This window comes from Schistocerca cancellata, chromosome 7, assembly GCF_023864275.1.
Source record: "Schistocerca cancellata isolate TAMUIC-IGC-003103 chromosome 7, iqSchCanc2.1, whole genome shotgun sequence".
Classification (NCBI taxonomy): Eukaryota; Metazoa; Arthropoda; class Insecta; order Orthoptera; family Acrididae; genus Schistocerca; species Schistocerca cancellata.
In genome coordinates, this window is record NC_064632.1 from 349,799,700 (window position 1) to 349,826,877 (window position 27,178).

Below are 27,178 nucleotides of genomic sequence, written 5' to 3' on the forward strand. Positions count from 1 at the left end.
ATTATTAAAGCTTCAGTGGTATGTTACACACCAAATTACGTGCAAAATGTCCTGTTTTATATCCTGCTGCACTCGTAAATGTTACGAGAATTTAGTAATCTGGGGTTAAACCGGAATTTAAGATTAGACTCAGTGCCAGCCGAATAGAAATCAAAGTATTGTACCGCACACTCGGAACGTCTGCCGTAGGTTTCCGACAGGTTTCCGGAGTCTCAAATTTGACTGCGTGAGCTCGCCGCACGTATCGACTTTCTTCTGTGCCCTTCCAGTGACTCATAGGCCGAACGGGGAATACCCCGCTACCGGCTCACGCAGAAGCTTGAAGTATCGCCAATGTCAGTTTACCTAAAAAGCGGTTTTTCTTAGTATGACGGTCTGCTGAACTACAAAGTTAAGAAACGTAGCTTAATACTAAGTACGAGAGTGCTTGAATAAGTAAGGTGACAACGAAGTGCACTGATTAAGAAGCGTGTAAGACAAGGATTTAGTCTTTCGCCCCTGCTGTTCTGCGTCGAAGAAGCAAGGCCGGAAATGAACGAAAGGTTCAAGATTGGGATTAAAATTCGAAGTCAAAGGATATCAGTGTTAAGATTCGCTCAAGACATTGCTGTCCTCTATGAAAGTAAAGAGGAATAACAGGAGCTGTTCAGTGGATTGAACAGTCTAATGAGTACAGAATATGGATTGAGAGTAAATCGAAGAACGACGAAAGTAATGAGAAGTAGCAGAAATGGGAGTAACGAGAAACTTAGCAACAGGTTTGGTGATCATGAAATAGTAGAAGTTAAGGAATTCTGCTACCTAGGCAGCAAAATAACTAATGACGGACGGAGCAAAGAGGACATAAAAAGCAGATTAGCACAGGGAAAAAGGGTATTCCTGATCAGACAACTACTAATATCAAACATAGGCCTTGAGAAAGAAATTTCTACATTTGGAGTACAGTACTGTTTGGAAGTGAAACAAGGAGTGTGGGAATATCGGAACAGAAGAGAATAGAAGCATTTAGTATGTGGTGCTACAGAAGAATGTTGAAAATTAGTTGGAGTGCTAAAGTAAGAAATAAGGAGGTTCTCCGTAGAATCAGGGAGGAAAGGAATATGTGGGAAACACTGACAAAAATAGGGTCTTAGAGGGAGCTATAGAGGGTAAAAATGTAGAGTAATTCACGGTTTGCCGCATTAAACCAGACAGAAGACTGATTACTCAAAAAAGGGCTCTCTCGGAATTATAAGCAACCCGTGCGAATAGGGTTACTAACTCACCCGATTTATTCCCAGTCCATCCGGTTTTTACGGCTCCATTTCAGATCCCAGTTGTAAATTTATAGAACACTAAGAAAACTCCGATTTTTGGATTTTCTTGCCAAGTAGTTGTTTGGCGATGTCGTATATCCACTGGAGGATTGGAATTGATACTGGGCATAAATTGAGAGAGATAAAGCAGGTTGGCGACACTTTAGGCGATCGCCGAATGTCGTGGCTCTGCGTCGTGATCTTCAGCTTTGCTTCTGTAGAGCAGGGTTTCCCAAACCAGTATTCCGTGGGAAATAAATGAATGCTCTGTGAAAAACTGTTAATAACATGGGGGTTATTTTTCGACATTTTGACGATACAAATTATTTTTTTAAATTTTATTATGATTTGTGTTATTAGTTACTATCGAAAATTGCAGGAATCAGTGAATAAAATAACTTTTTCATATTTAAAAAAAGATGATTAACCACCAAAATAAGCAAGGCGTTCCATCACAGTACCAGGATTTCAAAGTTTTCTGTCAGAGGTAAGGTTTGGGAACATCTAATCCAGAGTAGCGAGTCGATGTCGTCTTCATTCTCTGAAAATAACTTTTTTTATACTATATGTACTTATACATCAAAAAATATTTGTGATGGTTAAATTAAACTTTGTAATATGGTTTATTATTTATTGGGCATACTATACCTACTGAAACACAGTCTTGGTAGTGATCTGAATAGATAGTAATTCACAGTAAAAACTAAATTTAAAAAAATTATATCTCTGGTTCTTTTGTATCTCTTTTTTTAATTCTGTATCATTGGACACAAATAACATGGATAAGTTACCTGTAAAAATTTTTAGATAGTTATCTGCATTGGCTCCAGAGATAAAGTTACATAAACTTGACGTATTTAACATTGACCATATTGGCGCTACAAAATCTCATCAAGTCTTGTTTTCGAACTAAACTAAGGAGCATCTTCAACTTTTAGCCCTCTTGCGATATTATGGTATGTTGACAATTTTTCCTTTCTTACCGTCGAATTACAACTGATTGAAACACAGTTTTCGTGTCATATGCCTTTCACTTTTATTCTTTGTAGGGCATCTTCGGTGGCAAGATCCGTGGATGTTGTTCTGCATGTTGTGTTTCTGTTCAATTTTTTACGCGCCAAAAATGGGACAAAAACGCAACATGTAGAACAACGTCCACGGAACCTGACCCTGAAGATGCCTTACAAAGAAAAAAGGCGAAAGACGTATGGCACGAAACTTACATTTCGTTTTGTTGTAATTAGACAGTCCAGAAGTAAAAATTATCAACATACCTGAACAGTGAACGAAGGAGATATGTATAACGGAGCGTCGTTGTCAAAGTTATTAGAGACGAATATAGAGCTCGGAATGGCCAAGAAAATCGTCTGTGGCTTTGCTTAAGATACTATCCTCCAATCCTGTGATGTGATCTTCGGTAACCATGGAAAATTGAAACTAGGTTAGCCGGACGGATTTTTGAGCCCAGCCCCTCCCGAACACAACTGCAGTGACTTCACCACCGCAGCGTCTCGTTCAGTGTATTTTTGTTAAGATCCAGACGCAATTCAGAGCATTCCAAATCTGCAATAGCTACGTACCAGTTAGTGGAATAAGAGGAACCAAAATAGCAGTGTTTATAGGGCACATCATCTGCTAACTATTCAGGTCTGTGCAAACATTTATTATTTGGGGCCAAGTTTCAGTACTTTTGGGACTTTGTGTTTTTAATTCTACGCTTGTGTTTCATTACCTTGCTCCACTGATTTAGGCATTCTCTGTTTTACATTACTGACTTCAAACTATTGCTACCCTCCATCACCAATTTAGCTGACTAGATAATTATTAATTAGTGCAGTCTTCCTCGGAGACGATATGCTCTTTCGAAGTATTCTTTCGACGAGTCGAAAACCTTGTTAGTTTTCGGTAGTCAAAATTACTTAGTTCACTTTGTCTCGTCTCTTTTCCTGTTGTTACGTCAGGCTAAATTACATAAACAAATTTTCATCTGCGTAAGTCACGTATGTAATAGGTAATTCACTTTGTGAAGAACACATCGCAGTGGAAAATGTTGCAGATTATGTTCTTCCATTGGAAAGCAGTTTCAGTACAGCAGTCTGTGGAACAGTAGCCTCATTGTAGTTGGATTGAGTCATCTGTGAGAGATCCATCAATGGACATGGGTCTGTGCCCAAGATGCTTTTTGCTTTTAAATGTTTTATTATGACAAATCTTTATCTAATGTGCTACAATTTATCCGCGAACGTGACAGCTTGGCGCGAGTCTCCAACTCAAAAATGAACATGTTTTACAACACAAATTTTTTGAAGGCCTAAAATTGACAGCAAAGTCTATTTGTTGTAAATAAAGGAATATTTATGCGTTCGTGTCTTTAGAAAGTTTTTACCGTTGTAATTGGAGGACGACGACAGGACAGTATTCTTAATACTGTCATCCTGCATATTTTTTTAGCTGGACAATGTTCTGATTATTGAATGATAGCTCTGCAACGACCCAATGCATATCACCCTAAGAGCGCTTGTGGCTCCATTTGTCTGTCGAAAAGTTTTGACACGAGTGATTACCTCTTGTCTGTCATTGCAGATAATGTGCTTCAAGCATGTGATCGTACTGAATATACGCACCGGTATTGTGGCTGTGGTTCCGCTTCTCGTTTTGCGTTGTGGGACATTTACACTAGCAAGAAACTATTTCACTGTTTTAGATTGCGGTGTTTGCCTCATTGAAATTACTCATAAACAGACCCAGTTCTATAGAAAATATTTATTGGTAACAAGAAATGGGGCCTTTATACCAACATCCAAAAGTATTTAATAGCTGAGTCCAAAGAAAAACAGCAGTGCACCTTAAAAATTCTAAATGCATTCACAGAAGATGTAATGAATTTTGTCCCAGGATTGTAGTCGTAATTGATGACTCTTGAGGGTATTTTTAGTCTGTTGTTGCAACAGACCGGAAATACCTTCAAGCATTATAAAATTATAAAGCAACTACGGACACTATTGCCACAAAAATGAAGAAAATAATTGACGACATTTATTGAGAACAGCTCAGACGCTTTACGGATGTAAATAGACACAGACCGCCGACAAGACCGTATCTAGAGCTACTGCAATACTATAGCAAGCATCTCCACTACAGTAATGTAAGAAAACGGACTGTTCAGAAAGATGGTTTGCAAGTGATTCCATATATCCCATATTCTCCTCGATTTACCCTCCAACTTCCCCCTTTTCTGTTCTGTAAACAATTTTTAAGAGAACTTCTTCGGTAACTAAGATGGTTTGCAGACTTGGATGGTCGAGTTTATCAACTCCAAATCTACCACGGCGTTAACGAAGAAGAGTATAGTGCTATTTAAGTTCTGCAGTGATCAGCCAGAACATTACGACCACCGACCCACTATCAATATAAACGCTTCCAGGCGATAGCAGCTTCACTCAGCGAGGAATGGCTGCTTATTAGACGGACGCACGGTGCATGTAGTATCAGTGAGCTGTCCACGTTAGAACGGGAAAGGCGCACGATCTGTCTGGTGTTGAGGTCACAAATTTACTTCACGGATCCTACGCCTTTGGTAGGCCATTAAAACAACATAATGTGCAAGTAGTAAGGTGCACTACTCTGGCAATTCCGAGAAGATCACAAGAGAAGTTTACGCATCTACACTACTGGCCATTAAAAATGCTACACCACGAAGATGACGTGCTACAGACGCGAAATTTAACCAACAAGAAGAAGATGTTATTATATGCAAATGATTAGCTTTTCAGAGCATTCACACAAGGTTGGCGTCGGTGGCGACACCTACAACGTGCTGACGTGAGGAAAGTTTCCAACCGATTTCTCATACACAAACAGCAGTTGACCGGCGTTGCCTGGTGAAACGTTGTTGTGATGCCTCGTGTAAGGAGGAGAAATGCGTACCATCACGTTTCCGAATTTGATAAAGGTCGCATTGTACCTATCGCGATTGCGGTTTATCGTATTGCGACATTGCTGCTCGCGTTGGTCGAGATCCAATGACTGTTAGCAGAATATGGAATCGGTGGGTTCAGGAGGGTGATACGGAACGCCGTGCTGGATCCCAACGGCCTCGTATCACTAGCAGCCGATATGACAGGCATCTTATCCACATGGCTGTAACGGATCGCAGCCACGTCTCGAACCCTGAGTCAACTGATGGGGACGTTTGCAAGACAACAACCATCTGCACGAACAGTTCGACGACGTTTGCAGCTGCATGGACCATCAGCTCGGAGATCATGGCTGCGGTTACCCTTGACGCTGCATCAAAGACAGGAGCGCCTGCGATGGTGTATTCAACGACGAACCTGGGTGCACGAATGGCAAAACGTATTTTTTTCGGATGAATACAGGTTCTGTTTACAGCATCATGATGGTCGCATACGTGTTTGGCGACATCGCGGTGAACGCACATTGGAAGCGTGTATTCGTCATCGCCATACTGGCGTATCACTCGGCGTGATGGTATGGGGTGCCACTGGTTGCACGTCTCGGTCACCTCTTGTTCTCATTGACGGCACTTTGAACAATGGACGTTACATTTCAGATGTGTTATGACCCGTGGCTCTACCCTTCATTCGATCCCTGCGAAACCCTACATTTCAGCAGGATAATGCACGACCGCATGTTGCAGGTTCTTTACGGGCCTTTCTGGATACAGAAAAAGGTTCCACTGCTGCCCTGGTCAGCACATTCTCCAGATCTCTCACCAATTGAAAACGTCTGTTCAATGGTGGCCGAGCTACTGGCTCGTCACAATACGCCACTCAGTACTCGTGATGAACTGTGGTATCGTGTTGAAGCTGCATGGGCAGCTGTACCTGTGCACGCTATCCAAGCTCTGTTTGACTCAATGCCCAGGCATATCAAGGCCGTTATTACGGCCAGAGGTGGTTGTTCTGGGTACTGATTTCTCAGGATCAAAAAAATGGTTCAAATGGCTCTGAGCACTATGGGACTTAACATCTGAGGTCATCAGTCCCCTAGAACTTAGAACTACTTAAAGCTAACTAACCTAAGGACATCACACACATCCATGCCCGAGGCAGGATTCGAACCTGCGACCGTAGCGGTCGCGCGGTTCCGGACTGTAGCGCCTGAACCGCTAGTCCACCACGGCCGGCTTCTCAGGATCCATGCACCGAAATTGCGTGAAAATGTCCTTATACATGCCATCTGGTAAGGTACCCGGAACTTCTTTGCGCCTCGACTCTTCGGCCTGCAGACACAGAGGCAGGTCCGATTAGTCAGTTAACCTGCGTAACCGTGTGACGTTGCTAATGTAGCAAGAACGAATGGTGTTGGTGCAATTTTTTTAAATACCACAGAATTTACACTTGCACTACAAAAATGTAGGTCTGAGCGGGAGTCGAAGCTTCGCCTCATACACGTTCGTCTTACGAAACTCAAACGCCAACTACGTGACCACCATGAATGCTCTCAGGCATCTCCGCACAGATACATCAGTTACGTAATAGACGTGTAAAACTTCTGTTGCTATTTTCTCGGAATCGCGAGAGTAGTTCACCTTACTGCTTGCACATTATGTTGCTTTAATGGCCTACTACAGGTGTAGAAAGTCTGAAGTTAAATCCATGATCCGAACGTCATCGACTCTCCTTGTGAGTCTGACCGAGGGCAGATTGCGATGGCCCACAGGCCCGGCAGGAGCATTTCGGAAACTGCACGACTTGTCGGGTGTTCGAGGAGTGTCGTGGGGAGTGTGTTCAAGAAGTGGCGAAACCTAGGTGAAACCACGTCCAGACGCCGTGGGGCTGAGCGACCACCCTTCATTATAGATGTCGGACGTGGTAGGCTGGGCAGATTTGTAAAACAGGACAGGCAGTGAACACTCGTAACCATGGGCCTCCGCAGCCGACTACCAGTGTTAACGCAACAACATCTACTACTGCAACGGGCACGTGACCATCTGCACTGGACGTTGGCGCAGTGGCAGAGCGCTGGATGGTGTGATGAAACGCGATACCTTATTTATCATGCCGACGGGAGAGCACGAATCCGTCGCCTTCCAAGGGAACAGCGCCTTGACACCTGTACTGCGGGACGAACATAAGTTGGCGGCGGCTCCATTGTGCTCTGGGGAACATTCACATGGGCATCCGTGGGTCCAGCGCAACTGATGCATCATGACGACCAAGGAGTAACATACATTGTTTGCAGACCACGTACACCCCTTCGTGATGATAATGTTTCCCGACGGCAGTGACTTTTTCAGCAAGATAATGCGCCATGTCACAAGGCCAGGACTGTGATGGAATGGTTCGAGGAACACAGTGGCGAGTTCCAGTTGAAGTGCTGCCCCCCCCCCCCTCAGATCGCGTGATCTGAGCCCGATCGAATACATCTGGGATGTGTTTGAAAGTGGCGTCAGAGATCATCCTCCCCTCCCCCGCCCCCCCCCCCCCATCCCTTCGCGGAATTTACGGAAATTAGGTGACCTGTGTCCGCAGATGTGGTGCGAATTCCCTCCAGCGACTATTAGGTAGGTGATCATAATGTTCTGGCTGGTCAATACGTATCCCACTTTAATCACAGGCAAGAAAAGGTACGAACTTAGCTGATATTTTACGCCTTGCGGAGAAAGCGAGGTAGATAGTAGTGGAAATCGGATTAATACTCAGAGCTAACATAGATCGAAAGTCTGTTTGAGGCAGTTTGAGAAGATTATCATTTAATTATAGCACTAAATTCCTAATTAAAAATCATATGTTCAGTGGATTGGAATCCTAAGATCCATAAATCTGTTGGTGTTTTCCAAGAAGAGTGTCTTATGTTCTGAAACCGAGGTTAACTCTTTCACTTACTTTCATTTGGTTTCGTCTTCATAATAACACAAACATTAACCACTGTGCGAGGTGTCCTACTGAATAACGCACAGTATACACATTAAGAGGAAGTAGTACTTAAACTCCAATCTAGCCATGCGGGCTTAAGTTTTTCGTGGCGATTTTCTCTACTTAAGCTTTGGTCATCTCCTATCCTCTCCTTTCGTACTGTTACGTCTGTCCGATTTTTACGATGACAGGCGCGGCCATATTCTTCCCCAATGCAAGCCAATCCGAGGTGATGTTCAGTCTCTAATGAGACTGATGAAGGTGGAGGGACGAAAACTGCCGAAATGAAGTCTAGACTGGCTACGACGGAAACATACTGTTCAGAGGAGTGAGATGCTACCATAAATATTCGCTTCCATAGTGTTCAGCTAGAGTACTCATTGTGTGAATGGCACCATCCTCGTGTACGCTTCTCTGATGTCGTTCACACTCTTGGACGAAAGTGCATTGTAGAGGGTGAGTGAAATAGGACATTACGACTTTGGAGTGATATAGATATTTATTGAAATAACTTACAGAATCGGTAGATGTGTCAATTTGTAGCAAACAACCTCAAGTTTCATTGACGTAGCTCATCAGTACCCCATTCCGCCACCAGGAGCATGTGTTGGGTGAGAATACCACAGCACGCAGAATAAAATGCAGTGTTGGGCTGTCACTGGTACTGTGTATCTGGATCTGCTTGGAAACTTTTTAGTTCCACAGATCGATGAAGATGACCGAGATGCGAAGTTTACAACCGGCAAGACGGTGCACCACCTCATTTCCTCACGGAGGTTTGAGGTTTCCTCGATAGTCGCTTCCCAGGTCGGTGAACTGGACGTGTAAGGATCAATCGCACGGCGACTTCTCTCACTAGACATGACACCACCGGATTTATTTCTCCCGGGTTTCATTAAAGATCGAGTGTATGTTCCTCCCCTGAAAACAATTCAGACGACCTGAAAAATCGAATCTAAGCTGCCGCTGCACAAGTTGTGGCCGATTTGCTGCAACTAGTGTCGGAGGAAATTGATTACCGGTGGGATGTTTGCGTCACCACAAACGGTAGTCACGAAAATGACACTTGACACTTTTATGTGAAACTTGAGGCCTTTTCCTACAAAATGACACATCTATCGATTCTGTTAGTCATCTCAATAAATTTATATATCATTCCAAAAATTGTAAAATCCGTTTTGACCTCCCCTGTATAGTTTGTCGAGTATGGCACTCAAGACACAAACTTCGCTGCAGTGTTATACGCTAGTCTGACAACCTGACCAGGTAGGTATAAAAAATCATACAACAGTGCCGCTGTCACCTGACAGATGCCAAATACATAATTCATTCGTTCTCAGTCGACTGTCAAACAGCTAGGCTGACCACTGGGTTTTCAGGACTGGGTTATCTAAATGGCCACTCTCGCTGTTCTCAATGCTTTTTTTTAGATGCTGTCCTCATACTCTAGATAAACATTGCACAGAGCGCAAGTGCAGAGCCGGGCCAATGAGCACGTGTAATTGCACCAGATCAGAGGAATTCGATCGGCTGTAAAGAGTGTAGGCGATAAGTTGGCGACAGGGAGAATTATCGCTCTGGCGGTTTCCACTGGGCTAGCCTCGTTCCGGTTCAGCAGCCCGAAAAGAGCGCCACTCGGCCAAAACGTGAGGCCCACTGGCGGATATTAGTATTTCTGTTATTTCTGGTAAATTGAAACATGGTCAGGGAATGTGACTGAGAGTGACTGGGGGGAACGTTTCATTTTGTTTGCCGTCGGTAGCACCCATTAGATCTGACAGTCTGCCAGAACGTGATTATCTGGCCTCATAAGTTTCTTAAACTCTGTTAATTAGATTCGACGCTGCTTATATTTTGATATGGTTCAAATTCAGGCTCTGGAGGCCACTGTATCGCAATGGAAAACCGCGAGTGCTTACATTCGTTAACTGATATTTTTAAAACATTTCTCCTACCTACCGTTCTTTTCAGGAGATTTGCAACAGCAAATGCAGAGGTGTAGTAATAATTTTTTAGTACAACCGGTTTCGGTATTGTGTCCTCTTCTCGGTATCTGTCACAACCGACTGACAATAAGTATGTATGTGAAATAATGTTTCGAAATTGAATGTATGAAATAGCACGAGTTGTGTCTCTGCTTCGTCGATGTGTTGTGTCAATGACTTTTGATTCTCACTCATGTATCATATACACAGGGTAGTTCACGAAGATATGCAGATATTTTAACGTGTTATTCCCCAAGTGAAACTAGTTTAGTTACGGAGTTACGACTAATAAAAGATTTTCCCTGAAATTTAACAACTTCGCTGATATGAAGCCATCGCAAGACTGTACGAGGTTAAAGTACGATTTCCATTTATTTTGTTGTTATTTATTTGGTGAATCAAATAAAAAATGTCCCAGACGTGTATCTGCAGTAGTTTTCCAGAACATCCAAAGAAGCAAAGACGTAATTTCGTAAAATGTTATTTTAGTTATGACTTGGCCCAATTTGTTTTTTAAATTCCAGACAGTTGCACAAAGTTGTCAAAAGAAGTGGTAGAGAATTTAATTTCGGAAAAATGATGGCGGCAGTAACGGTAGTTGAAACTGCATGAATGTGTCAGATAATCTGCTTTCATTAATACCATAGCACACGTGAATTCATGTTAAACCGGAAATACACTGTTGTTACTGTGTTTTTTCACTGAAAAATACAGAAAAATAACTCTGAAAAAGAGTTTGGGAATGACTGAAACAACTCACTAACGTTTGCCAACAATGACAAAAACGTTTCTACATTCGGAATGGAAAGTAAACAAATTTACTTGTATAATAATCTTTGCTTCTCTGGATGTTCTGGAAAACTACTGCAGATACACGTCTGGGGCATGTTTTATTAGATTCACCAGATCAATAACAACAAAATAAATGGAAATCGTACTTTAACCTCGTACAGTCTTGCGATGGCTTCATATCAGCGAAGTTGTTAAATTTCAGGGAAAATCTTTTATTAGTCGTAACTCCGTAACTAAACTAGTTTCACTTGGGGAATAACACGTTAAAATATCTGCATATCTTCGTGAATTACCCTGTGTTCGCAGGTTCGAATCCTGCCTCGGGCATGGGTGTGTGTGGTGTCCTTAGGTTAGTTAGGTTTAAGTAGTTCTAAGTTCTAGGGGACTTATGACCTAAGATGTTGAGTCCCATAGTGCTCAGAGTCATTTTTTGCGCTGGCTTCATATTAGCGAAGTTGCTAAATTTCAGACAAAATCTTTTATTGGCCGTATATAAACCTTTGCGGACCTGTGTTTATATGAAGTTTTTGCTTTAGTTTTACTTATAGAATAACGTATTAAAATATTTGCATGCCTTCGTGAATCACCCTGTATACCTGATGACAATCAATGGTTATCTGCTGTTCTAAAGGAACCTCTTCTGTGTTACATCACTTGTTGCCTTTCTGTAGCCGGCCGCTGTGGAGGAGCGGTTCTAGGCGCTTAAGCGCTCCAGTCCGGAAACGCGCTGCTGCGACGGGCGCAGGTTCGAATCCTGCCTCGGGCATGGATGTGTGTGATGTCCTCAGATGTTAAGTCCCATAGTGCTTGGAGCCATTTGAATTTTTGCCTTTCTGTATGTTCATATTTGTGGAGATTGTATTTGCACGAATATTACATGGTTTTCCATGTCTAAATGCTACGACACTTAAGTTATAATAATATTTGTGTAAACATCGCTTCAATTATAGTCTATACGCAAATGGTATATTTTCATATATTTCTGTAGTTGTTTCTACTTTATTTTGGATGATACAGATGCCGAGAAGATGGTGCAATACCGAATCGGTTGAGTAAAAGATTGTCAATGTAGTTCTGAGGCAAGCATTTAATGGAAATCTATTTTTCTAATCTGCAACGAGGCACTCGCCAGCGTGCGATAGCCATTCGTTATAGCATGTTCCCCAGTAAAACGATTAACAGAATATAATAGATGATATTATGGTCACAGTACACACCTCCCGTTTATTTGTATCGACGTCATATAAAATTCTGATTAACTCATAATTATTGCCAAAGTCGGGCTTTAGTTTTGTGTAACCGCTTGCAATAGTGGCTGGTCACAGCGGATGTGGATTCCGTCGCTTGATGAAATACGAGTATCAGACACTTGTTAGCACTTCATTTCCATGAAACACTTCGGTGTTTCAGTTCTTTATTTCTAAAACGATAGAGTCCGTAACTAATTGCTTTACAGTTGTTAAAGTTATTTTAAATATGTCCTTGCAGCTTATTCCTTTTTATTTTACCATACGCGTATCGTTTGTCTGATTTTCGGTTACATCTGGAACTGTCCTTTGCGAGCACATTTTTCAAGTATTCTTGCGTTTGGAGCTGATGTTTTTGGGTTCATTTCACTTTGTCTCTCAACACTACAAACTTCTTGACGTAAAGCACGACAAAATGTCCACAGACCGCTTATACACAGTTACATTTGCTTTGGGATTACAGTGTCGTTTGCCGGCCGTTGTGGCCGAGCGGTTCTAGGCATTTCAGTCTGGAGCCGCGCGACCGCTACGGTCGCAGGTTCGAATCCTGTCTCGGGCATGGATATGTGTGATACCCTTACGTTAGTTAGGTTGGTTGGTTTGGGGGGGATGAAAGGGACCAGACTGCGACGGTCATCGGTCCCTTTTTCCAAAAAAGTAAAACCACCCAAAGAGAATAAAAAACGAACAACAGGAAAGACGTCAGACGACACAGGACAAGAAATACCCCTACAGAGATCAGACGAAACAAATTAAAATCACACAGAGTGTGACAGTGGTTGGCCGACCATAGAGATAAAAAGGAAAAGCCAACCACCGAGAACACATTAAAAACTCAGCGTAAAATCGTAGGCCAATGGCCAGAATCAACACAAACGAACAGTACAAACACTCAGAGTAAATAATAAAAACCCCCTGCCCGAATAAAACGGAAAACTAAGTCAGCCATACCAGGGTCATCACATAAGAGGGCAGGGAGCGTATCAGGCAGCGCAAATGTCTGCCTGACCACAGCTAAAAGGGGGCAGGCCAACAAAATGTGGGCCACTGTCAAAGCCGCCCCGCAGCGACATACAGGAGGGTCCTCCCGGCGCAGTAAATAACTGTGTGTCAGGTGGGAGTGGCCAATGCGGAGTCGACAAAGGACGACAGAGTCCCTGCGGTTGGCTCGCAGGGATGACCGCCACACAGTCGTCGTCTCCTTGATGGCACGGAGTTTATTGGGCATGATCCGATTGCGCCATTCAGCGTCCCAAAGCGCAAAAACGTTTCGGCGGAGGACTGCCCGCAAATCAGTCTCTGGGAGGCCAACGTCCAGAGACTGTTTACTCGTGGCCTCTTTCGCCAGGCGGTCAACATGTTCATTGCCCGGGATACCGACATGACCGGGGGTCCACACAAAGACCACAGAGCGACCGCAACGCGCTAGAGTATGCAGGGACTCATGGATAGCCATCACCAGACGAGAACGAGGAAAACACTGGTCGAGAGCTCGTAAACCGCTCAGGGAATCGCTACAGATAACGAAGGATTCACCTGAGCAAGAGCAGATATACTCTAGGGCACGAAAGATGGCGACTAGCTCAGCAGTGTAAACGCTGCAGCCAGCCGCCAAGGACCGTTGTTCGGAATGGTCCCCTAGAGTTAGCGCATACCCGACACGACCAGCAACCATCGAACCGTCGGTGTAAACAATTCCAGAGCCCTGATACGTGGCCAGGATGGAATAAAAGCGGCGGCGGAAGGCCTCTGGAGGGACCGAGTCCTTCGAGCCCTGTGCCAAGTCGAGCCGAAGGCAAGGGCGAGGAACACACCACGGGGGTGTACGCAGAGGCGCCCGGAAAGGAGGTGGAACTGGGAAAAACCCAAGCCCGCAGAGAAGCTCCTTGATGCGTACGGCGATCGGACAACCCGACCGGGGCCGACGGTCTGGCAGATGGACGACTGACTGCGGGAACAGGACACGATAATTTGGATGCCCGGGCAAGCTAAAAACATGGGCAGCATAAGCGGCCAGCAAACGTTGGCGTCGGAACCGCAGTGGAGGTACACCTGCCTCCACTAGGACGCTGTCCACAGGGCTGGTGCGGAAAGCACCAGTGGCAAGGCGTATCCCGCTGTGGAGAATTGGGTCCAGCACCCGCAACGCAGATGGGGATGCTGAGCCATAAGCTAGGCACCCATAATCCAGGCGAGACTGGATTAACGCCTGGTAGAGCCGCAACAGGGTAGATCGGTCGGCGCCCCAGCGGGTGTGGCTCAAACAACGCAGGGCGTTGAGATGCTGCCAACACGCTTGTTTAAGCTGCCGGATATGAGGCAGCCAAGTCAACCGGGCATCAAAAAGGACACCCAAGAACCTGTGGGTCTCCACCACAGCAAGAAGTTCGTCGGCAAGATAAAGCCGCGGCTCAGGATGGACCGTTCGGCGCCGGCAGAAATGCATAACGCGGGTCTTGGCAGCCGAAAACTGAAAACCACGCGCTACAGCCCAAGACTGCGCCTTGCGGATTACGCCCTGTAGCTGACATTCAGCTGCTGCAATGCTAATAGAACTATAGTAAAGACAGAAGTCGTCAGCATACAGGGAAGCGGAGACAGAATTTCCTACTGCCGCAGCGAGACCGTTTATTGCAATTAAAAACAGGCAGACACTGAGGACAGAGCCCTGGGGTACCCCGTTCTCCTGGACGAGGGAGGAACTATACGAGGCCGCGACTTGCACGCGGAAGGTACGATACGACAGAAAATTTCTGATAAAGATCGGCAGAGGGCCCCGAAGACCCCATCCATGAAGCGTAGAAAGGATGTGATGACGCCATGTCGTATCGTACGCCTTCCGCATGTCGAAAAAGACAGCGACCAGGTGCTGACGGCGGGCAAAGGCTGTACGGATGGCCGACTCAAGGCTCACCAGATTGTCGGTGGCGGAGCGGCCTTTACGGAACCCACCCTGAGACGGAGCCAGAAGGCCCCGAGACTCCAGCACCCAATTTAAGCGCCGGCTCACCATCCGTTCAAGCAACTTGCAAAGAACGTTGGTGAGACTAATGGGACGGTAGCTGTCCACCTCCAGAGGGTTCTTTCCAGGTTTCAAAATGGGGATGACAATACTTTCCCGCCATTGCGACGGAAACTCACCCTCGACCCAGAGACGGTTGTAAAGGTCGAGGAGGCGTCGCTTGCAGTCCACTGAAAGGTGTTTCAGCATCTGACAGTGGACGCGATCTGGCCCGGGAGCGGTATCAGGGCAAGCGGCAAGGGCACTCTGAAATTCCCACTCACTGAATGGAGCGTTGTAGGGTTCAGAAGCGTTGGTGCGAGAAGAAAGGCTCCGACGTTCCATCCGCTCTTTAACGGAGCGGAAGGCCTGGGGGTAATTCGCAGAAGCGGAACTCATAGCAAAATGCTCTGCTAAGCGGTTTGCAATGACGTCGGAGTCAGTACAAACTGCTCCATTCAGTGAGAGCGCAGGGACGCTGGCAGGGGTCCGATAGCCGAAGCCCCGTCGAATTTTGGCCCAGACCTGCGATGGAGTGACATGGAGTCCAATGGTGGACACATACCGCTCCCAGCACTCCTTCTTGCCTTGGCGGATAAGGAGGCGGGCCCGCGCACTCAGCCGTTTGAAGGCGATAAGGTGGTCCATGGAGGGATGTCGCTTGTGACGCTGGAGCGCCCGCCGGCGATCTTTAATCGCTTCAGCGATCTCAGGCGACCACCAAGGCACAGCCCTCCGCCGAGGGGACCCAGAAGAACGGGGAATGGCAGACTCGGCGGCAGTGACGATGCCGGCGGTGACCGATGTAACCACCGCATCAATGGCATCAGTTGAGAGAGGCTCAATAGCGGCAGTGGAGGAGAACAAGTCCCAGTCAGCCTTATTCATAGCCCATCTGCTAGGGCGCCCAGAAGAGTGACGCTGTGGTAGTGACAGAAAAATCGGAAAGTGGTCACTACCACACAGGTCGTCATGCACACTCCAGTGGACAGATGGGAAGAGGCTAGGGCTACAGATTGAAAGGTCAATGGCGGAGTAGGTGCCATGCGCTACACTGAAGTGTGTGGAGGCACCATCATTCAAAATCGAGAGATCGAGCTGCGACAATAAATGCTCAACGGTGGCGCCTCGACCTGTTGCCACTGACCCACCCCACAGAGGGTTATGGGCGTTAAAGTCGCCCAGTAATAAGAAAGGTGGCGGCAATTGGGCTATCAGCGCAGCCAGGACATGCTGCGCGACATCACCCTCCGGTGGAAGGTAAAGACTGCAGACGGTAAGAGCCTGCGGCGTCCACACCCTAACAGCGACAGCCTCTAGAGCTGTTTGTAGAGGGACAGACTCGCTGTGAAGAGAGTTAAGGACATAGATGCAGACGCCACCAGACACCCTTTCATAAGCTGCTCGGTTCTTATAATAACCCCGATAGCCACGGAGGGCGGGGGTGCGCATTGCTGGAAACCAAGTTTCCTGCAGAGCAATGCAGAGGAAAGGGTGAAGGCTGAGAAGTTGGCGGAGCTCAGCTAGATGGTGGAAGAAACCGCTGCAGTTCCACTGGAGGATGGTTTTGTCCATGGCTGAGAAAGGCGTGCCGGGACTGAGACGGCAGATTACGCCGCTGGGTCACCTGCTGCCTCCGATTGAGCACCCGTGCTAGTGCTATTGCTATTCACGGCGTCTGAGGGACCGGCGAGATCGAGGTCCTCAGCGGACGCCAGAATCTCCACCTCGTCCGCAGACGCAGAGCTAGAAGGTTGCGATGGGGTGGCTACCACCGCGCGTTCCTTGGGCTTAGAGCTGCTCTTCTTTGATTTCTCACGCTGCTCCTTGGGTTTAACCGGCTGGGAGGGCTTCACCGATTCAGTCTCCGGGACTGAGGAGGATCGGGAAGCCCTTCGACCTGCAGATTGTGGGCACTTACGCCACTGTCGATCGTCAGCCTGCCCGCCGGTGGAGACCTGGGAAGGGAGGGACCCAAGGGACCGCTTGCGAGCGTGAGAAGCCGAAGAAGTTGGACACTTCTCCGGCTTAGAAGCGGGGACCGACGTCCCCGATGGGGGGGATGGTGTTGCTCCTGAGGTAGGTGGCACAGGAGCAATCCGGTGGGTAGAGCCCCCCCACTGGCAAGGGGGCAGGAGGAGTTGTACCACTCGTCGATCCGGCCGGAAGGCGCGAAACTGATGGGGCTAGCACAGGTGTTGTAGCAGCGGCGTAGGAAGTTGTCATTCTCACTGGATGTAATCGGTCGTATTTCCGTTTGGCCTCAGTATAAGTCAGTCTGTCCAGGGTCTTATATTCCATGATTTTGCGCTCTTTCTGGAATATTCTGCAGTCTGGCGAGCAAGGTGAATGGTGCTCCCCGCAGTTGACGCAGATGGGAGGCGGGGCACATGGAGTATCGGGATGAGATGGGCGTCCGCAATCTCGACATGTGAGGCTGGAAGTGCAGCGGGAAGACATATGGCCGAACTTCCAGCACTTGAAGCACCGCATCGGGGGAGGGATATAGGGCTTGACGTCACATCGGTAGACCATCACCTTGACCTTGTCCGGTAACGTATCACCCTCGAAGGCCAAGATGAAGGCACCGGTAGCAACCTGATTGTCCCTCGGACCCCGATGAACGCGCCGGACGAAATGAACACCTCTACGTTCTAAGTTGGCGCGCAGCTCGTCATCAGACTGCAAAAGGAGGTCCCTATGGAAAATAACACCCTGGACCATATTTAAACTCTTATGGGGAGTAATAGTAACGTTAACATCCCCCAACTTGTCACAAGCAAGTAACCTGCGTGACTGGGCGGAGGATGCCGTTTGTATCAGTACTGAGCCAGAGCGCATTTTAGACAAGCCCTCCACCTCCCCAAACTTGTCCTCTAAATGCTCGACGAAGAACTGAGGCTTTGTGGAGAGAAAAGACTCCCCATCAGCTCTCGTGCAAACTAAGAATCGGGGCGAATAACTGTTACCTCCATCCTGGGACTTACGCTCTTCCCACGGCGTGGCCAGGGAGGGGAACGTTTTCGGATCGTACTTCTGAGCATTAAATTGAGCCCGAGAACGCTTAGAGACTGCTGGCGGCTGGCCGCCAGCGAGAGATGATGTACCACGCTTCATTGCGGGTCATCCGCCCTGATGCCACCTACTCCGACCAAGGGCCCTCCCCACGGGCGCCACCCAGCCACAGCAAAGGCCACCTGGCAGGATGGCCGTTGCCGGGAGTCCTGATACCCCAGGAGGATAGGCATCTACTCCTTGGCATACGTGGGGAGTTAACGGCGCAGGCATCAGTAGAGCGATCCCTGTGTTGTCAGGGGGCTACAACCAAGAGGGTACATGGCGGCCCCACCACAACGGACTGGCTACCGTGCTGGATCTTAGGTGCAAAACTGTCCAAGGTCGTCGTCGCAGTTAAAAGAAACACTGCAGAGGGCAGCGTGGTAATCGCACCCAGGGACGTATCCCCGCCCTAAAGATCGAAAACGAGCGGGACACCATTGCAACGACGTGAAAGCCGGCTAAAGGTCTAATTGCACGACGGATACAGTGCACCATGTAAGGCGCCCTTCCCCAATTGGCTCGCTCTTCGGAATAATTTAGAAAGATGGAGGTCAAACCCGAGAGGGGACCATCACATAAGGCCGAAACATGTGAGACTCCTTTTAGTCGCCTCTTACGACAGGCAGGAATACCGCGGGCCTAGTCTAACCCCCGAACCCGCAGGGGGACGTTAGTTAGGTTTAAGTAGTTCTAAGTTCTAGGGGACTGATGACCTCAGATGTTAAGTCCCATAGTGCTCAGAGCCATTTGAACCATTTTACAGTGTCGTTTAAGTGACAACACGTTCATCATCAACTGCGCTATTTACTGCAACTTCCACAGTAGCAGTTTTAACTGTTAAGTCATTTTTAGGTGGTTGAGGTGCTGTAAACACGACAGTTGTCAATAGTACTAAAATAAATGATTCGGATGTTAGCCTATATCGCTCGTATCAGATTTCGTCACATACGCCATCAATAAATAACGAAAATAAATCGCTTGAAACTAGATTCATGGTTTCTGCACATGTAAGTAACGTACCCTCTTATATTAAAATAGAAGAAAGAAATGTTCTGTGTTCGTCACTGATGTGCAGAATCCACGAATCCAAGTTTCACGAGATCTATAGTGCCGACAAAAAAGTTGAAGCACCCAGAAGACGTGGTCGGGTGCCTTCGTTCACTTACACACCATCAGTGAGTATGTAAACGGTTAGGGTTGCAACTTTTTGTGACTGGTAGAACGGCCATCAGAGCGCATTAGTGTTGTTCGTGTTTATTATCGTTGTCAGGCCTGATAGGCTATATAAGGGGCGTAAACAGCGTCATATGTTATGACCACTCAAGATGGTACATCGTCCACCAGACCCATCAGAACAGGAGTACCTCAGGACAGTGTACTGGGACCACTGTTATACATCTTGTATACATCCGACCTACCATCGACGGCCAGAACACACCTCTCTCTATATGCCGATGATACCGCCATCTACTCCCGAAGTATGAATGCTGCACACCTCCAGGCAAGACTGCAACAAGCATGTAATAAGCTGAGTGAATGGACGACGAAATGGCGATTGTCTTTCAACGCCACGAAGACGCAGGCAATAGCTATTTGTAGAAGACCACTCCCGCCTGACATCCAGCCCATTGAGATAAGGGGCACCCCAGTCCCGTGGTCAAAAACAGCAAAATACTTGGGTGTGACCCTTGATAGGCGATTGACATGGCAACCTCATATAAAAAACATTCGAGAGAAAGCCAGGAGAAGAATAGTACAGCTTTACCCACTATTAAACCCATCGTCAACACTACCATCAAGACTGGGGGTGATGTATCTTACATTGGTGCGACCAATCTTGGACTACGCCGCTGTTGTGTGGGGCAATGCTGCTCCAACCCACATACAACGGCTACAAAGAATTCAGAACCGTGCTCTGAAAAGGGCACTCCACCTGCCATACCGGTTCCCAACGAACGAACTTCACCAACTCGCAGGGGTACCCTATTTGAGGGACCGATTCAGAACCACTGCCAAAACCTACGAAAACCCACAACAGTAAGGTAACGAACTTGTACGAGAACTTGGACACAGGGTGCATTACCTGGCCTCCACCAGATGGCCCGACGATCTACGCGAATAACAAGACTACACATCTTGTGTACATATTTTTTATATAATTTTAAATTAAATTAAATTTAATTTTATTTTAGTTTAAATCTTATTTTATTGTGTTTATTATTTATTTATTTATCTATTATTTATTTATTTATTTGAAAAAAAAGGCGAATGAATGAGTGTGAGAATGTGTTAACTGTAATATGTATGAGTGTGAATGTGTGAGCGAATGGGAGAAAAAAAAACAAAAAAAATTAAAAAATTATAAAAATTATTATCATCTACCCAATGTCTTTTTAAACCATTTAAAAGCAGAAAAAACAAGGCAGTCAAAAAGCTATTGTTTTAATGTCAGTTTTTATTATTGAAGGCGTAACCGCATGGCTTGAACTTCTGTTTTCAGACCGGGCAATCCTAGATGCCCCAATATATTCTGCAGCGGCGTCATCTGTTGAGTGTCACTCTGAAGGACACGGAGGTGCAGCATACTTAGGTGAGACAGCGTTTTTAAGTTCTGACAGAGTTAGAAAGGTGCCTTTCTAATTGTGGATTGTTAATTGGCAGACTGGTCGCATCGTGCGGTATCCAGATTTGTGGGGTATTGGAATGTGACAGCGTCCCGCAGGGAAACGTGTGGGCAGGCATACTTGTCGTCAAGTTTCCGGTGGACGACGTCTAAGCATCACGGAGGAGGATCGCCGTATTGTCCACCAAGCACATCGTAACCCCTTTACGTCTGCCTCTGCCTTCCGAGAACAAGTAGTGGAGTCCCTGCAACATTTATATCATCCCGGGCCCCCGTTGGTTGGAGACTGCTAGCAGCCGGGCTAGGGAACCACCGTCCCATGCGCACACTTCTGTTAACACTCCTGGGAGAAGTCAATCGGCGGTTTGTAGCGAATAAATTCATGGGGAATTAATAATTAAAATAGCTTACGACACAGCCGGTTGCGTTTGGAGTGGTGCCGTTACCGGGAAGCGTGGGCTGACGATGTTTTTTGCTCGCGTATAATGTCGTTTCTGGAAACCCAGAAGCTACTCTGTAGGAATCAACATGGATTCCGGAAATAACGATCGTGTGAGACCAAACTCGCTTTATTTGTTCTTGAGACCCAGAAAATACACTCCTGGAAATGGAAAAAAGAACACATTGACACCGGTGTGTCAGACCCACCATACTTGCTCCGGACACTGCGAGAGGGCTGTACAAGCAATGATCACACGCACGGCACAGCGGACACACCAGGAACCGCGGTGTTGGCCGTCGAATGGGGCTAGCTGCGCAGCATTTGTGCACCGCCGCCGTCAGTGTCAGCCAGTTTGCCGTGGCATACGGAGCTCCATCGCAGTCTTTAACACTGGTAGCATGCCGCGACAGCGTGGACGTGAACCGTATGTGCAGTTGACGGACTTTGAGCGAGGGCGTATAGTGAGCATGCGGGAGGCCGGGTGGACGTACCGCCGAATTGCTCAACACGTGGGGCGTGAGGTCTCCACAGTACATCGATGTTGTCGCCAGTGGTTGGCGGAAGGTGCACGTGCCCGTCGACCTGGGACCGGACCGCAGCGACGCACGGATGCACGCCAAGACCGTAGGATCCTACGCAGTGCCGTAGGGGACCGCACCGCCACTTCCCAGCAAATTAGGGACACTGTTGCTCCTGGGGTATCGGCGAGGACCATTCGCAACCGTCTCCATGAAGCTGGGCTACGGTCCCGCACACCGTTAGGCCGTCTTCCGCTGAATAGTGCACGGTACATCCAATCCGTCATCGAACCCCTCGTTCTACCATTCCTAGACCGGCAAGGGAACTTGCTGTTCCAACAGGACAATGCACGTCCGCATGTATCCCATGCCACCCAACTTGCTCTAGAAGGTGTAAGTCAACTACCCTGGCCAGCAAGATTTCCGGATCTGTCCCCCATTGAGCATGTTTGGGACTGGATGAAGCGTCGTCTCACGCGGTCTGCACGTCCAGCACGAACGCTGGTCCAACTGAGGCGCCAGGTGGAAATGGCATGGCAAGCCGTTCCACAGGACTACATCCAGCATCTCTACGATCGTCTCCATGGGAGAATAGCAGCCTGCATTGCTGCGAAAGGTGGATATACACTGTAGTAGTGCCGACATTGTGCATGGTCTGTTGCCTGTGTCTATGTGCCTGTGGTTCTGTCAGTGTGATCATGTGATGTATCTGACCCCAGGAATGTGTCAATAAAGTTTCCCCTTCCTGGGACAATGAATTCACGGTGTTCTTATTTCAATTTCCAGGAGTGTATTAGATATAGGCTCCCAGGTAGATGCCATTTTCCTTGACTTCCGGAAGGCGTTCGAGACAGTTCCGCACTGTCGCATGATAAAGTAAGAGCCTACGGAATATCAGACCAGCTGTGTGGCTGGACTGTAGAGTTTTTAGCAAACAGAACACAGCATGTTGTTCTCAATGGAGAGACGTCTATAGACGTTAAAGTAACCTCTGGCGTGCCACAGGGGAGTGTTATGGGACCATTGCTTTTCACAATTTATATAAATGACCTAGTAGATAGTGTCGGAAGTTCCATGCGGCTTTTCGCGGATGGTGCTGCAGTATACAGAGAAGTTGCAGCATTAGAAAATTGCAGCGAAATGCAGGAAGATCTGCAGCGGATAGGCACTTGGTGCATGGAGTGGCAACTGACCCTTTACATAGACAAATGTAATGTATTGCGAATACATGGAAAGAAGGATGCTTTATTGTATGATTATATGATAGCGGAACAAACACTGGTAGCAGTTACTTCTGTAAAATATCTGGTATGTGTGCGGAACAATTTGAAGTGGAATGATCATATAAAATTAATTGTTGGTGATGCAGGTACCAGGTTGAGATTCATTGGGTGAGTCCTTAGAAAACGTAGTCCATCAACAAAGGAGGTGGCTTACAAAACACTCGTTCGACCTACAGTTGAGTATTGCTCATCAGTGTGAGATCCGTACCAGGTCGGGTTGACGGAGGAGATAGAGAAGATCCAAAGAAGAGCGGCGCGTTTCGTCACAGGGTTATTTGGTAAGCGTGATAGCGTTACGGAGATGTTTAGCAAACTCAAGTGGCAGACTCTGCAAGAGAGGCGCACTGCATCGCGGTGTAGCTTGCTGTCCATGTTTCGAGAGGGTGCGTTTCTGGATGAGGTATTGAATATATTGCTTCCCCCTGCTTATATCTCCCGAGGAGATCACGAATGTAAAAGTAGAGAGATTCGAGCGCGCACCGAGACATTCCGGCAGTCGTTCTTCCCGCGAACCATACGCGACTGGAACAGGAAAGGGAGGTAATGACAGTGGCACGTAAAGTGCCCTCCGCCACACACCGTTGGATGGCTTGCGGAGTATAAATGCAGATGTAGACGTAGATGAAATGGCGTCGCATTGCGTTCAGCGACGAGTCGCGGCTCTGCACTACCCCGGATGACCGTCGTCGGCCCATTCTCCCACAGTTTTGGAGAGGCCTCCGGTTTTAAGGCCCCCGTAAACGATCAGACGTGTCAGACAAATCGCTTTTGTCTAGCCACCGATTTGCCAAGCAAGCCTGTACACGTTCAAACAACGTTTGCCAGTTTAGCCTCGCTTTGTGTATTCTGAGAGTGGTGAGAACGACGACAAATGCAGAAAAAGCAGTCGTTGCAGTTTCTTTGGCACTATGTTTAAAGAAGAACAAGAAGAAAAAAACAAGAGTCTGGTCCAGGGAATGACTTAAAATGAGAGATTTACCCATGAAAACATGCTAAAGGAAATTTTGCTCTCAGAACCTGAAGACTACATCAACTTGCTTCGAACGGACAATGAAACTTTTTAAAATTAATTAAAACCCTCCTAAAAGTTTAAACTTGTCTGTCAGGTCCGGTCTTATCTGGCCACGGATGTGTCGAATAACACTGTACACTTACCAAGAAAGGTTGTCAATTTAACCTCACTTTTGAGGCAGACACTTTTCGTGTGTACTGTATTTTGGCACTAGTGGGAACGGCTGCAAATTCAGGTCAAACATTTCTAAAATGGCCTCTGGCACTGTGTTTAAAGAGGAAGAAAACAAGACGTTGGACCAAGGAATGGTTTAAAATGAGAAACATACAACTGCAAACTTCTGAATGGAAATGTTTCATTCATAACCTGATGATTACATCAAGTTCCTGCGGTTGAACAGTGAAACGCTAAATAATTTGTTCAGCAGTACCTCATCCTCATACTGAAAAAGAAGACACGAGTATGCCAAAGTTTATTCTTTTCTACTTCGTTCTCTTACGACAGTTCATTAAAATATTGCAGCGTGGGAACGTGTAGCCCACATCGTCCGTGGAACAACCGGAAAATTTAGATTTCTTTTACACTGAACAGCCAAAGAAACTGGTATACCTGCTTAATATCGTGTAACACCCCCGCGTGCACGCAGAAGTGCCGCAACACTGCGTGTCATGGATTCAATTGATGTCTGAAGTAGTGTTGGAGGGAAGTGACACCATGAACCCTGCAGGGCTGTCCATAAATCCGTAAGAGTACGAGGAGGTGGAGATCTCTTGTGAGCAGCACGTTGCAGGGTATCCCAGATATGCTCAATAATGTTCATGTCTGGGGAATTTGACGGCCAGCGGAAGCGTTTAAACTCAAAAAAGTATTACTGGAGCCACTCTGTAGCAATTCTGGACGTATAAGGTGTCGCATTGTCCTGCTGGAAGTGACGAAGTCCGTCGGAATGCACAACGGACGTGAATGGATGTAGATTATCCGGCAGGATGGTTACGTACGTGTCACCTGTCAGAGTCGAATATAGACGTATTAGGAGTCTCATTATCACTCCAACTGCACACGACTCACCATTACAGAGCCTCGACCAGCTTGAACAGCCTCTACCGACACGCGGGGAATCGAATCCGGGATCCCGTGCTCGGGAAGCGAGAACGCTACCGCGAGACCACTAGCTGCGGACACAAGAAGTGTTAGTGTTTCAAAATGCCCGTATCTGTGGAAATAATTATGTAAAACTATAACGAATCAAGTAGTGCTTCAAACAGCTCTTGTGTTACTGGATTACTTATTTCGATCCATTTCTAGTTCATCGTCAAATAAGACACGCCGAGGGCTTACATCCGTATTATCAGAGTAGCATGCTGAACAGTCGATAGTGTTTCATGCGCTTCTGACAAACACAACAGATGACAACAATGGTAAAATTAATTAAAGAGGACGTGAGCTTATATGGCTCATGTCAAGCACTCGTCCCCTACACCATCGGTATGTCAGAATTGGAAGTAGACCATCTCTCCAAAAAAAATGTGAAGCATCTAGAAAGAGAGCAAAAACGAAACGAAACGTCTCGGGTTAAGAAGGCATAGTAAGATATTTCAGTAATCACAAAATCTAGTCAAACTTACATAAGAACTTATGAGACCACTTAAAAGTATGACGTTGCACTGATTGCCTGCACCGATTTGGTGAGGAAGGGTACCATAACGCCGTTGTATCCTATCCAAAGGCAGGCTGGACCACAACTGTTGTTGCCGATCCTTGATATCCTAGATCTTGGCACTGGGATGGAGTTGACGTTCGAGCTGGTCAGATCTGCGGATCTTGCTGGCCGCAAGACATCAAGCAGACAGTTAACAGAAACATGTGCCATATGTGGGCGGCCATTCTCCTGTTGGAAAACGACACCACGATACTATCATATGAGGCGTTGGACATGAGAACATAGGATGCTCGTAACGTACCGCTGTGCCACCAGAGTTCCGTCAGTCACTAACAGCCTTCCGCACACCATGACGCCACGAGTAGAGCGCCCCCCCCCCCCCCAAACGATCAAATATTTCGTGAATCTTAACGTTTGATCGTGTACGGTTAGTCAAGGTTATTGAACAATGTCATCGACCCAAGACTAGCGCTAGAGTTTTACTCTTCACGGGTATAGCGGTGAATCTGTGTCCATATTGCATTCCCTGCTTTTAGAAACCGGATATGCTGGTATGATCACACTTTGCTGACAGCTGTCAGCCACCTTCAAAGTATTTTTTGCACTGTAGAACGATCGCACAGGTTTCCAACTTTGTTTTCGGAGACACAGTTTTATATCAGAAGAGTCAGTGTGCCGAACGAAGAACTCGCGGGCCTTCCACTAATATGCCATCAGTCGGTTCTCACTCGAGATACATTAGTCGTAATTTTCATATGTGTGGTTACTCACATCACTGTAGAGATTGTGACAGTGTCAGAATGGAGGTCGCAGCACGAAGGCAATATCTTAATAAAACTGAGAGGGACAAGTTGGGTAGCAAGCCTACATGTGCTTCGGATGTCGGCTCTAGCTTAGTGCTACGCGGCAGGAGAATATGCTTACCCCAGTCGAGAAGATCCACGTTCTGGCCGGAGTAGCTCCACCCGATATAAGGCGGATAGTAACAGCGAAATCCGAAAGGAGGAAAGTGAGCACTGATGACAGACACCCACTTCACGGCCATGAACCTGTTGCGCGACATCTTTGCAGCAGGAAAAGCTCCATCTGAAGTGGAAGCCAAAGGTGGAAAAGAGCTTTAACGCTGACAGCAAGAAGCCAAATGTAATTGGATACCAGCAAAACAGGAGCTAACCCTAGGAACCAGCCTGCCATTTCCAACGTGATATCACTAGATTTTCTCCGCGTAGGCATTGGCCGAAGTAAGACTGTCACGTGAAAATGGAGACTGCGATAACCAAGATGTCTTGTGAGTGTGTGTTCTTGTGCAGACGATGAGCCATTTCCATCACTGCCTCGTTCACACCATCTCGTCAGGCGTCGCGACGCAAGAGGATCTG

At 46.8% G+C, this 27,178-nt stretch overlaps 1 protein-coding gene across 6 annotated transcripts in view; it reads left to right on the plus strand.

Moving 5' to 3' along the window:
• Positions 1–27,178, plus strand: part of LOC126092574 (proton-coupled amino acid transporter-like protein pathetic) — a 235,089-nt gene that overhangs the window by 74,068 nt on the left and 133,843 nt on the right. For 2 of the 6 annotated variants that reach the window (XM_049908254.1, XM_049908260.1), the window contains exon 2: positions 20,762–20,851. The exons of the other annotated variants lie outside the window; for them this stretch is intronic. The gene's annotated coding sequence lies outside the window, so the exon portion shown is untranslated. The remainder of the gene's footprint in view (positions 1–20,761; positions 20,852–27,178) is intronic. 6 annotated transcript variants of the gene reach the window in all.